We start from the raw sequence: 14,580 nt of genomic DNA, 5'->3' as shown, positions 1-14,580 counted from the left end.
GGGATGTGCCCTACCATTCAGATTTCCACATAAAAAGGGGTGTATGTTTTGAATCAAATCCAAGGGGAAGTGATCTATCCACCAAAAGGATCTAGAGTCTTCATCCAAAATCACCACCACCCACTACTGTAATGAACTACAGCCAAAAAGAAGGTAGAAAGAAAACTGCAGTAGACACACACCTTTAACTAACATTATTCCCATTATTAAAAATTGATAATGTAAATTAATGTAAAACCTTTAAGAGAAATCAACAGATAAAGGCTCAACAGTTAAAAGAATGTATTTTTACAAGTAGAGAAGTAAAGTTAAGATTTAAAGGCCCTAAGGTATGAAGTGTACATTCTGGTGTAAAGGAAGTGAGTCAAAGCACAATGGACACAGAATTCCAGACTGAACTGAGGATATATGCTTAGCCACACTGCACACCACTAATCCTTAATGGAAAGGAACTACAGATTGACATAAGATCTTACTGCATAATCTGTATGGAGCAAATGATGGAATAAAATACTAATTGACTGGTTTCTCTTCTACCCTTCTAAACAGTTCAGTCTAAAAGCTAAGGTGAAGCAGAGCTAGGCAGACATCTGCACTTGGGGAAGACAGGAGTCTCAGTTGCCTGGAATGGGATATCAGAACCCAATAAAGGTACATTAACTATCCATTTGTGCAATCAAGAGGCTTGAGGAACAGCAGCAGTATTTCAGGGGATCAAAGCCATACTGGTATGAGGAGGCCACACCTTCAGGAAAGTGGTCGGGCACAGGATGCTGGAGTGTAAGTGGAAAGGGCATACTGGCAAGGGGAAAGAGGCAGAGAAGCAATCCAGCTTAAGATGTCAGAGCCTGGGCAGAGTGAAAACAGCAACTGCACAGGGAGGTTGCATGGTGCAGGGTGTCAGAACCCAGGAGGAAGGCATTAGACCCCAGAGAGGTAAGTAGGTTTTCCATTCAAGAGGGCAATCTGGAGTAGTGTGCTGATGCAGTATCAGGATGAAGAAAGTTCCTACCTGGGATATAGTCCATATGGGGTATGGGAGTGGGTATTAATCAAGTAAGTAAATATATTAAAGATAATGAGAGCCAAGTTTCTTGCTGTTAGAGGGTATATAAAAGAAGGAAAATTAAAATTAACTCTGTGCTGTTGGATAAGGACTAGAGGTATGGTTTTCAATATGAATGGATATAGAAATAAATACAGCCATAAATGTGTATGTATGGGAATGCATACGTTAACAGGTCCCAAGAGCAGCAATGCCCCAATAAAAATGAGCAGAGAAGTCTGCTCTCTAAAACCACTTTCTATTAAAAGCAAACAAGACTGCTTGAAGAAATAGCTGATTCTATAACTAGGGCAGACAAAGTCAAGATGAGCCTTGTTTTCTAGAAAGGAAAAAAGTGCTTGAAAAAATGATGGGAACATGTCAAAAGGACACAGAAATCCACTTGAGGAGGCTCCCAATGGCAAAATCTGGGACAATTTAAGCATCAAAATAAATACTAGCAATGAATTACAGCCCATTTAATAAAAAGGAATCTATGAGTCCTACCAATATAAATAACCAATTAAATTTTGATGAGCAACAGGTAACTCATGTCATCTCAAAATAACTCCCTCCAAAATAATTACTGATGACAAAGGAGGAACACTGGGAATCTAGCTAGCAGTTAATTAAATGATCAAAGTAAATACCATCAATATTAGGATAAATCAAAATTGTACACTTAATAGCCCAACACAGTCTCACTTTTATCATATTCCTGCCAAAGATGCATAACCTGAAGTTAATCTATCTTGCTTCTCTCTCTTAACAGATTATAACCAATAGGGACTGTTTAATTCACCATTGTATCAATGCCAGTGACAGTGCCTTGAACATAGCCACTGTTTTAAAGTATTATACCATTTTAAGGGTATTTTTATCTATTACAATAAAAAAAACACTGATCTACATGTTTTGCCATCCTCTCAATATTTTCATGATTCAGCTATATTCATTCCATTCTTCCTGAAATCCATGGTATTCATTTCAAAACTGTTGTCCGCATTAGAAAGGAAACTGTGACAATTTTTACAAAGATGTATAAAGAAAGCATGAAAATGTGAAAGTTTAATCATAGCAAAAAACAGATTTATCAAAGTTCCTAACTACTGAAATACTAATTTAAATACTACCACCATTTTATGAAATATCTTTCCAAAAAAAAGGTTACTTTTCAAAATGAATTATATGTAAAAACCTTTTCAAATACTACTGTCAAACTATTTCATTTCTCTCCCACTAGCATAAAGGAAATAAAATTATTAACATTTAATATTCACATCAGCAGACTTTTAGAGATATAATTCCAAATCCTGATTTGGTACTTCAAAATGGAGGGCATCCTTTAAATCAGTACAAAAACTACAAATAATATGATAGAAAAATGTATACAATATATAAACAGGCAATTCACAAAGATAATATCACTAGCAATTGGGGACAATCACCATTTATCACCCACTAGTCATATAAGTGAAAATTAGAAAGATTTCAAACAACCATACAGGCAAATGTATGGGAAAATGGGGACTCATACACAGTAGATAAGAGTAAACTATCTTTGAAAAGAACAGTTTATCACATATTACATGCTTGACTTGGATATTTCAGTTCTAGGACTCTATTTCTTTGAAATACTTATGCACAAAGATGTTTTTTCAAGAACAAATACTGCAGCATTATATATAAAGAAATTCTAAAAAAATGTCAATTAACAGGAAAATAGTCAAATAAATTATGGTACACTCATTGTGAAATAATATGCAGCCTTTATAAAAAAGAGGATGGCTCTATATGGGTTGGTACAGAGAAATGTCAGGGATATATGTGAAGTTAGCAGAGAAAAAGTAAGTTAAGAAACAGGATATATAGTATTCTACCTATGTTAAAAAAAAGACTCCATTATGTAAGTATAGACTCCATTATGTAAGTATATAAACACCATATATGTATATTCATGCACATAAGTGATATGTATGTATATATGCATATATATTTTTAAATTTACAAAAATATTAGCAAAACCATGAGCGGTTACCTCTAGGGAGAGCACTGGTAAGAGATTTAGGAGTAAGGAGAATAATCAATGAAGTAGGACTTCACTTTTGATACTTAGGTATTATTTAAATGTTTTACAATTAGTATATAATACTCCCATAATTTAAAAAGATAAAGGGAGAGTGGTGGCTGGAAGACAAGAAATACATAAGAAAGGGGATTTTCTTACCCAAGCACAAATCTCTTGGACTCTCCTTATAACTATGGCCAAGAACTAGTAGTCTTCCAACCAAGTACCAACTTGGTTATCTGTCATTCTATCATCATGTCTTTCTATCTACAGCTCTTAAATACCTATCCTTTTAAAAAATTAAAATGCAAATACTGAGCAATATCAAACTCAAACTTCATCACAACATCAGAAAGATCAGTCAACACCTTAACAAGAATTATTTGATTGAAAGTCCTGAGGTAAGAATGACAGGAAGAATAGCTATACTGTTGTAGAAAGGAGAGGCAGGGAAGCTACAAACAAGGAAGGAAGTAAAGAACCCTGAAAGGGAAGAGATTGGGGGAAGGGAGAAAGAGGCAGTTAACAGGAAAAAACAGTAGAAACAAAAGATCCTGCTTGAGACTCCATTGTTCCAGAAGCACATCATTATATGGATTAAGAGCATGGACTCTGTACTTAAAATATTTGGGTTCAAAATACCAGTTCTAACATTATAGCTGTGTAACACTGGGCAAGTTACCTAAAATTCTGGGCAAGTTACCTAAAATTCTGTGCTCTATTTCCTCATCTGTAAAATGAGGACACTAATAGTATCTATCTCAGAGTTGTATAGAGAGCATTGATGAGTTCATGTCCGCAAAACATTTAGAACAGCACCAGGCACATTGTAGATAACATACTATATAAATGCTTAGTACTGGGAACCAATGCATTGGTATCTTGTCCATATGCTGTTGGCATTCAATGCTACATAAGAAGACTGCTCATTCTGTACTCCAGTAACACCCTACTGAGGGCTTTCTGTCTGCAGGAACATGCAAGCCACAAACACCAGTATTAATGTTGATAATGGCTAGGAAGCTGATGAATAAACCCCTGGCAGATTCCTTGCTCTTGGCTTGGGATAACTCTGGAGCATACTTTGTCTCCAAGAGTTCCACAATGGTAGTGAGCTCCACATGCCCACAGTGGTAACTACTAGGATACTGCCCTTTGTTGGCTTCATCCCCTCCTTTCTCACTTCCCCACTTCCCTACCAGCATTTCATATGATCACTTACCAAGTAAACTACCTACACTTACATCCTTATCCAGGTTTTGCTTCTGAGGAAACCCAAACTAAGGCATTTATTATTATTATTATTATTGTCATTTACTAGTCCTATCAAATCTGATGACACTTTTATTTTACATGAAAAATGGATCTGTATTTTAGAAGAGATTATGAAACCTTACAATTTAAAATATACAATATTTAATACAGTATTTTAAGATTTTTTAAAGATTTTTGCTTCAATTTAGAGCATATATATGTGCAGGAACTGAACATATTTGAACAGGATATGTTCAGGGTATTTATCTAAACAGGAAGAACAGAAGAAAGGACAGACCTTACATAAAGGGAGATTTGGTGATGGAAAGATGAGAGAATCTGATGGCATCTGTGTATTTTTAAAGAAGTCAAGCTCATATTTATTTAAAACCTCTTCTATTTCTTTCCTTCCTTCATTCCTTTCTTCTCTCCCAGTTTTGGTTCTAATCTCATTACCTGCTACAGTTCTTTTTCCTCTTGTATTTTTCATTTGTGTTTATAACAGCTGGCTGAAGGACAGCCCCAGAGTAATAGCTGAAAGGAAATATGGATAGAGGGCCTTCATCACCATAGCTGACCCCAAGTCCCACAACTCTACCCTACTTCAGTGATAATTATCTAAGGGAAGGGAAGTGGGAGGAACTGAATGATCTGTGTGCACCTGCCTGCTGGTATTTAAGAAAACCTCACTGCAATGGTTAATCTTCTTCCAAAGCTACATCACTCCTCTGAAAGAGATGTACATCATCCCATAATCTGACACAGGATTGCAGAAATAAGGTTTTCCTGTATCAGGCTTAAACTGGAATATGTCTATGTATTATCTATAACTTGAGAAGACCTAATGTGAAGAGCCATACCTTATCCCGGCATTGTCATGGGTAAGTATCTACTTGATTTTGATTATTTGTAGCAACACAGTAAGACAGCTGCATGATAAAAGAGTTTTTTTGTTTGTTTGATTATTCACTCAATAAATATTTATTGAGCTTAAAAATTCTACTATACAGCTAAGGAATTTTGAACATTAAATGTAACATTTGGAATATTTTAAAAAATCTTTACTAGGATATCTGACAATAAAGCAAATGCTAAAAAAAAAGGCTGTTTGAATGACTACCTACACCTTAGCAGTTACCACATCATACTGTAATTATCAGTTTTTAAGTCCATCTCCCCCACTAGACAGCTGCTCTTTAAGGATGGGTTTGCCCTCTCCATTTAAGTGCAATATCCAACACAGTTCCTGGTATACAACAGTCTCTCAATACCAGTTTAATAAATGAATGAAATAAATACATCATTATAAAAAGTACATAATTATGAGCTATGGCTAAAGATAAGCAAGTATTTCCAATATATTCAGGGTCTAAATGATCTTTTTTCACTCTCAAGAAAATTTAGTTTTCATTTGCTTGCATTTAAGAAGAGGATATTTAATATTTTAATAACCCAATTCCAAATATAACAAAAATGAGAGAAAAAATAATCATTCTCAAATCCCTCATCTAACAGTGAAGTCACAATTCTTTGCATAAAAGGTGTGCCAGATCTTCAGACTTATATTAAGTTCTCTGGACTTAATCACAGTTCATTTTCCATAAAGGCAACTACATAGATTTTGAGAGTTGGAAAATAAAGCTCTCCTTCGAACTTCATCAACATTCATATTCTCTTCATCATCAAGTTAGAGTAAACAACTATTAGGACAAACAAGCATTCTGTATACTAGAAATTCTGTGAAGTATGTGCCTTACACACATTTCAGCATTGCTTACCCATAAGCCAAACTCTACTGACTACATTGTTACAGAATATATACATACTTGAAAACTTTTCAACTACTGTTTGGTTTCTCTGCACATGTAACAAATTATCTTGCTATACCTTTGTAGGATTCCCAGTTTCAGAAGTCATTTATGTCCTCCTTCACAATTTCACAGGAAATCGACCAAATATCCCAGTAAATACCAACACAGAGAAACTGTCTAAATGGACTGCTGACCTTTCCTCTGGCATAGTACCATCCCAGAACAAAAGTAAAACACAAATCAGATCCCAACAATATTTTATCCAAATGAAGTTTCAAAGGTGTTTAACTCATTTGAACTGTTTCTACAATGGCTCAAGTAGACTGACCATGAACCAATCTAAAGACAGGTGAGCTGAAACAAGTGACTTTGTGATGCCCTTCCAACTCTATAATGCTACTCAAAGTATACAAAACAAACAGGTACCTATTGCAATTGAATATTTCATGTAAAATATGTAAACTTTTACATTTGAGATAGTATAAAAATGTTGGCATTACCCATTGAGCATACAACAATTTGAAAAGCCCTCTCAGCCTTAAAATTTTTCACCCACCAGTAGACAATACCTAAAATTCCACCATCCATTCCTTTAAACAGAGTACTAATCCAATATTCTTCTAAAATGCAAAGATGTATTTAGAGTATCTCAAAAATAGTTAACATTAATTATTACCCTGTGTTATTAGCATAAATTAATTCATTAGATGACTTTTCTCATTTACAAGCAGGACCCAGGAATGTCACAAAAGGCTCAAGATTACTGAAGATGGGGAAAACCTTAAAAAGGAGACAGTAGGCAACAAAAGCAAACTTAATTTCCTTAGCAGTTTTGGCCAGGGTCAGCAGCTTTATGTGTATAAAGCAAAATTATATCATGACCTATTCTGTTCATTTAAACAAACAAAATAGACAATAGTCAAACAGATTAGGTATAACCCTCTGCACCTAAAAGAGTCATTCCAATTCCCTTTCAGTCCCAGGATTCTACATGCAACAAACACAATTTCAGTATTAACTAACTCTAAACCAGTATAATTAAGTGGTAAAACAATGTTCAATCAGAAATAACACAAATCAACTGGTATCCTGGAAGTAGAGTAGGCTTCAAAGCCAGATTGAAATGAAACGCTCACTCTACCCCTTCTATCCTTTTGCTTAGCTGTGAGGTAGCTTGAGCAAGTCACTGAATGTCTTCAAGCCTGTTTATGTTGTAAAATGGCCATCTCTTCCTTGAAACAAGGAAAAACACAAAGCAAACATTAAACTCATAGCACAGTGTTTGACATGAAACACATTATAAGTGGTAGCTAAGCTATTAATATTCTTAAAAAAAGATCAGTCAACAAAGTTGAAAACTAAAAACTATCAAATGCATAGTAGTAAACAACTAAAATGTCTTATTCCTTACAGTATATAAATGAAAGATATATATTTAACTAAATAACAGAATTTTAAAACCAAAAGAAATTAGTTGGTATAAATTAACAATCAAGAAAATATTTTACTAATATGAATAATTCATAGTTTACAAATACCAGTGAGCATGATTTTTAGAAGTAGATCAAAGTACACAGAACTTGGATGCCAAATTACACTAGCGTACTAGGCAATACCAAAGTGCACTAGTCACTAGGTAACTACTGCTGAAGAAATATTCAGATACAACTGACAATTCACCTTCAGCATATTCCTTAATCAGTAATACAAAGAGATCAACAGAATTTGCCATGAGTGAAGGGTTTAATCCCCCTTACTTCTATATCCCATACATTGATTAGAGGGATTTAACTTTTTCTACTGACTGAACACACTCCTTGTTTCTTTTAATTATTTTATTGAGAATTCAACATATCACCTCCATTTTGACTAAACATACACCAGAAAGCATAACACTAAAAAGCATTATCAAAGAAAAATTCTAAAGACGGTTTCTTGTAATAAAACTACTTCCATTTTCCTATCTGGCTCCTAAGCTTCTCTTATTTCTACCTTAAGTCACTTCAGTCAGAAAACCCTCCTTTATCTATCCACCCATCAAAATAGAGTCTTTGGATGGGGAGGAGAAGAAGGAAGAAACTGGCACTCTCCTCATATCAATTTCAAAGAAAATACTTTTTTATTAGCATGCTGCTATACAGGCAGCTCAACAGATCCATTTAATAGCCTATTCCTGTAAGCTGAACTTTTAATGAACTACAAGAACAAAAAAAGGGCTGCTTCAGGGAGTTTTGTGGAGATGTGACGGATACAATACTACTAGTGATACTTGACACAGTAGTTTTAAATGGTTATGGAGTTGGCTATAATCATAGCTTTATATATGCATACAAAGTGACAAGTACAATAAAAGTCAGTTGTCTTAAAGTTTAGACTTAACATTTTGGTCAACATCATCTTACTCTGAAATGCTCATTCCATCCAACTAACTGTGAAATTGTAACAGAATCCTCATTTAAAATGGAATTAGGAGGCCAGAAGGGGAAGCTCTCAAACCCTACCACTGCCTCCACTGCAGACCCCCAACAGGAAGAAAGGTACCTTACACACCCAACGGAAAAGAAGCCCAGACTTCATCACTCGCCAGGAGGAAGAAAGATTGTCTCCTGTGCAACAACAGCCCAGCCAATGAGAGACTGTCACAATTTAACCAATAAAAGGCTACTACACTTGGAACTCTGCATTTACTACAAGGGACTTTTGTCTACAACAGCGCCTCCCAATAAATTCTCCCCTTTCCTGTATGAAACAATGTTCCTCTCCTTTGTTCTCCAGACTTGCCTATGGTTTTACACACACATCCTGAATTGCAATTCTTATTCCCAAATAAACTCATTTTTGCTGGTAAAATAACTGACAGTTTTATTTTTAAGGTTAATGTAACCCACCATAAAAATGATAAAAATGTATTCACTGCTTACTATGTGCCAACCACTGTCTAAACATTGTAGATGTATTTACTCTAATTGTCACAAATAACTACTTATTTACAATTCTCCATTTTACAGGTGAGAAAACTGTGGCAGTGAGAAACTAAACACAAAGAGCTCAGAGATGGCTGACCTGGGACTTGAACCTAGACTGTATGGCTTTAGAGTCTGTGTAATGTTGCCTCTCGTATCACTTATGCTTACAGAAATCAGTCAGTAATCATCTCTTGGTCCTCAAGTTTCTTTACTATGAAAAATGGGTTCCTTCCACCAAGCTCTAAATTCTAGGAGCTAATATGAATGTTAAAAAATTCGTACTTTGGTATAAAAAATTCATGTTTCCCACTATGCCTTCTCCCCACCCAAAAGTACCCTTCATTAAATCAAAGGTCAGCAATCACTTTTTTCTAATAATCACAAGTTGTTAACACATAAAGTTATGGAGCCTGAGTATCAGCAAAGAAGGCCAAATTATAAAATACCCCCAAACTAACTGAACCACTTCACCATTTTTCTGTACCTCTGTCTCACCTGGCCAAAAGGACTATATAAGAGCTTATTTCCTCCTAAAGAAATTGACAATTGATAGAAGGCATGCTGGTAGTTTAATATTTGTCCAAAAATTCTTGATATTCCTCCCTTTATGAAATGGAGCTTAATCCTCTCCTAAGTGTGGGCTGGACTTAGTGATACAGTTCTAAAAGAGTATGGCAGAGCAGTGGTGTTTAAGTAAAAAATGGCATCATAGACAAAAATAAGGATGACATCACAGCTTCCTCCTTGATCTCTCCCACATCATCTCTTCCAGGAGAAGACAGCTTCCTTATTAGGACACTTAAGAAGCCCTATAGAGAGGTCCATGTGGTAAGGATTTGAGGCCTCCAGCCCATAGCCAGTGAGTTAGCCATCAAGAAAGCAAATCCTCCAGTCCTGTTTGAGTATACCCAGATCATGGAAGGCCCAGCGAAGATCTTTGCCACAACCTGATGAGAGACTAGAAGTCAGAAGCGACCAGTTCAGTCACTTCCAAATTCCCCACCCACAAAAACTCTGAGATTATAAATGTTTTAAGCCATTAAATTCAGAGATAATTTGTTACTCAACAATAGATAACTAATACAAAGTATAAGAAAGGTAATTTTGCAAGATATCTGCAGGATATCTCTAACCCTGATGGTTTACATCTGTCATCTTAAGCTAAATTACCCTCACTCTACTCTCCTCCTTCTTACCAAAAGATCAGAAGTCAGTAGCACCACACCAAGAAGGCTACGCATCACAGAAGTGAACTATTTCCTCCTTCTACATGGGTAGAAGTCTCCTGCATGGACTTGCAGGGGAGCAACTTCTACCATACCTCTTACAAATTATCTGTATCCATAATCACAAGCACTTCCTTAACCTCCTGTCTTGGTGAAAGTCTATCTAAAGTACCCTTGACCTGCATCCTTGAATTCCATCTCTTCCAGCCTTATCAGTTACTCTGGCTGCACCAATGATTCTCCCTTAGCCCTCTACCCTCAAATGTTCTTTCTGATGTTTCTTTTTATCCTTAAGCAAATAAAGACTGTAAATGTATTCAGATTACTCACATCTTTAAAAGACAAAAACCCTCTCAGATTCAGATCTCCAGCTATCCCCTCTCTATTCCATTTAAAACCAAACTTTCTGAAAGAGTAAATGATATTATTTCAACTTCCTTATCTCTTACCCAGTGTGAACTGGCTCCACCTATATAATTGCTCTTGCTCATGTCAACAACATCTTAACTGACTAGTCCAATGAATATTTTCATTGTCTTCATTTCATTTGATGTCTTGAAGAGGCTTATTACTCGTTCCTTTTCTCCAAACTCAGCTCTTCCACTGACTTCTGTCTAACTCTCCTGATTTTCTCCTCTGCTCACTCCTTCATCTCCTTTAAGGTGTGTTTTTCTTCCACCAGACCCTTAAATACTAGCACTCCCTATCCTCACCTCTTTTTACTCTATATTTCCTGAGTAATGTCATTCATTCTCATCGGTTATAAACTGAGACTCCAAAATTTAATTCAAACTGGGTCTTCTTCTTAACTCAGATCCAAATACACAACTGCCTAACAACATTTATTGGAAGTCACAGGTGCCTCAAATACAACAGCTCCGACCTGAACCTACCTCTTCAGACCATGTTCCCCAATCTACTGTTCTTTCTATAATCTCTCAGTAAGTGGTCCCAAAACCCACTCAGTTTCCCAAGCCAGATATCAGATAATTCATTTATCTTGCAAATATTTATTAAACATTATGTGCTTGAACATGACAGTGATTAGAAATTACCCTGACTCCACTTTCCCTCAGACTCACTACATCTTATCCATTCTCCCTTTTGCATCTATCTAAGCAATCCATTTCCATCCCTTAACTCCCATTTGTACTGCTTTATTTCTGATTCTCATTTGCCACCTGGATTATAATAGCCTCTAATTGATCATCATGCTTCCAAGCTAATCTCTTTCCAATTCATCAAGTAGACTGTTTCATCATGCCATGTCACTTCTATTTGTCATATATAAATTCCCCAAAATTTTCTCAAAATAGTTAATTTCCTAGACTCGCACGGAATTTTGAAATTATACAATGATCTTTAACACATAAAACAGTATGCTATAATAAAGTCTATAAGAATCCTATTTTTCCACTGTACCTTAAAGCACCTCTTATAGAGTACCCTCCTTTATTAACTAAAATAACAGAGAGTTATCATAAATACAAACATTTACCACATGGGTAGTGCTGTTTTCCCAGTATTTTATATAAACCAAAAAACATCCTTGCATATTAAAATTAAGAAAAGGTATGGGTTCACAAAAATACTACCTCCTACAAAACAACTCACTACCCTAGTACTCTCCAGAGCCATGACGACCACCACTCTACTAGTAGAAGCCTGAAATAATGCCAGACATACACAATACCCAATAAATATTTAGGAAATGAATTAAATGTTTCTTAATCATATTTAACCATTTCTTCTATTACGCTCCATAGAATAGTCAAAAATGTATTTGAGTTCAACCATACACAGTATTCCATTAAGAACAAACCAAAAGTCAACTAATTTTCTTCATTTCTTTTTAAAACTCTATATATCATGATCGATTACTGAGCAAGCAAAAGACAGAAAAGAATGACACTTAATAGAGAATCAAGCCAAAGTTTCCCCTGGCTTTCTTCAGCCAATACACAAGCTAAGCATATGACTCAACTGTCAGTCAGATATCAGTAACTCAAAAGTCAGGTAAAATGATTGTCAGGCCACATTATATACCGCCAGCATGCTACCCCCATCCCTTCACCATTTAAGCAAATTAAAACTCAGTTGAAGCAGAGATCTCTTCTGAGTTTAACTGGAAATTAGACTTTAAAACTGAGCCAAAATATTTACCCAAGTTTTTTTCCAGAGTCTGCAATGTTCTGTTTTTCCTTCCCCTTATCTTCAGAAGAAGGTCCATCTGCAGTGTTTCATCTTAACAAACCTGAAAACAGCATTTTTGCCAATTATACAAGATAGCCTGGCTTTATCAGCCATTTCACCAGATTCAATGATCTGATGTGCGCGCACACACACACACACACACAGTCTTTAATGTTAGTACAACACTACATTTCCTTCTTTCACATTTCCAAACAAGAAAATACTCTTAAATCTAGAAAAACACCACAATTTCCAAACTATGGCCTTCCAAAGGTTTCAACCACTGTATTTATGCAAAGAGCATGATTTTGGTAGTCAGAGGGTTCTACAGGTTAAATCCTACCTTTAAAACATATTCAAAGTGTGGCCTTGAAAAAGTTGTTCTTTCAGTTAGGTCCTTGCTGGCAAGAATGGTGCTTCAGTTTCTTCCAATTCCCTGGCACACTTTTTATCAAATGAAAATCACCTTGCAAACTCAAAATGCTTGGAAGAGGGTAAAACATACTCACTAAGGGACTGTATACTGGAGTCAGATTACCTGGTTTAAATCACAGCTCTGACAAGTTAGGCAAGTTGTTTTTCAGGGCAGTGGGCTTTAGTTGTTTCATCTATAAAATGGGAATAATAATAGACCTTCTATGATAGGACTGTTAGATAATATACCCACAGGAAGTATGTACTACTCAATAATTATATAACATATTCTGGTTAACTCATCTATTTTTGTATTTTCATGTGTCTAGTTAACAGAATAAACGAGCTTCAATGCCATGCACTGAGTGAAAGGAGCAACAAGAAGCTAGGTGAAACACACTTGCAGTTACAAAAACATTACATCTTACAAAGGAAATTTACAAGAATTCTTTACGTTTAAAAGCTTCTCTAACTTTCTATTACCAAAACTAATGCCAACGGGGATGGAGGGTGGAGAGTGGGGGAATAGGGCGAGAGACAACTAAGACTGCGCAAAAGGAAAATCAACTTGCTTCGCCTTCCTTTGACCAACAGACAGCGTTTCCGCTAAAATGTACACTTCAAGAGTGTAGACTCAGCAAGTAGCAATTCAGAATACAAACACAGCACATATGGGCTGGAAAGGTGGGTTCTAAGGCTCCACCGCCTTTGGTCAATCGACCTCATCTATGTTAAGCAGGGGCTCCCGCGGCCGGGTGCTGCTAGCAAGGCTGAGCCTGGGAAATCAGGTGCAAGGTCCTTCCCGCCAGTCCACATACACACCAGCGAGTGGACGCCGCCCAGCGCCTTATCACCATCCACGGGGCCCCTCCTGCATCCGCGACCCTACTAACTGACTGTCATGGCCCTCCGAGGCCTTCCACTGACCTCCCACAGTCGGGTTACTGGTCCCCATGCTGCAGGTAAGGGTAGCAAAAGACAGATGAGTAGATGCCGCAACAAGCGGCCGCGATGAAGCCAAGCCTCTCGGGTTCCGACCGACCCGGGCTGAGGTGTAGAGATGCTGTGGGAAGTACTGCCCCCCTCGACCTCGCCCAGCCCGATCCGTTCCCTCACCTGGCGAGCGCCGGGCGGCCCGGAATCGCTCCAGCTTCTCTCCCGTGGACGCCAAAGGCCTTGATCAGCCGCAGCAGCGGCGGCAGCAGCGATACGGGCACGGCCCCGCGCCCACACCCTCTAGCGCCGCCGGCCGAGACCCCGCCCGGGTCCCCAGCCTCTGACCCAGAGAGGGCGGAGGAGGATGGGAGGAGCTGAAGCTGCGGCCGGGCGGCACTGCGGCTGCGTCAAGCGGTAGCGTCACACGTTACTACGCCGGCGCCCCGGGGCACGCCACCCGAGCCCCACCCAGCAGTCGGCCGGCACTAAACCCACGCTCCCACTTCCCACCCGCTTCAAGGGCTAGGGGCGGAGCCTGGGCCGTAAGGCAGCGATCAGCGGAGGATTTGAAAAATCAAGTTTACAGCCCACCCCAGGTGAATGTTGATGAACGGCCTTTCTCAGGCCACCGAACAGACAGGCACAGGTACCAACAGACTGCTGACAA

General features: G+C 37.6%; 1 protein-coding gene across 4 annotated transcripts in view; it reads right to left on the bottom strand.

Moving 5' to 3' along the window:
- Positions 1-14,277, bottom strand: part of BLTP1 (bridge-like lipid transfer protein family member 1) — a 216,933-nt gene extending 202,656 nt beyond the window's left edge. For all 4 annotated transcript variants that reach the window (XM_057502585.1, XM_057502588.1, XM_057502589.1 and 1 more), the window contains exons 1-2: positions 14,094-14,277; positions 12,534-12,624 (exon numbers count right to left, since the gene is read on the bottom strand). The gene's annotated coding sequence lies outside the window, so the exon portion shown is untranslated. The remainder of the gene's footprint in view (positions 1-12,533; positions 12,625-14,093) is intronic.
- Between the last annotated feature and the right edge of the window lie 303 nt (positions 14,278-14,580).

The sequence above is a fragment of the Manis pentadactyla genome, chromosome 5, assembly GCF_030020395.1.
Source record: "Manis pentadactyla isolate mManPen7 chromosome 5, mManPen7.hap1, whole genome shotgun sequence".
In the NCBI taxonomy this organism is placed as follows: domain Eukaryota; kingdom Metazoa; phylum Chordata; class Mammalia; order Pholidota; family Manidae; genus Manis; species Manis pentadactyla.
Note: the sequence above shows the minus strand (reverse complement) of the source record. Positions and strands in the feature narration are given on the sequence as shown.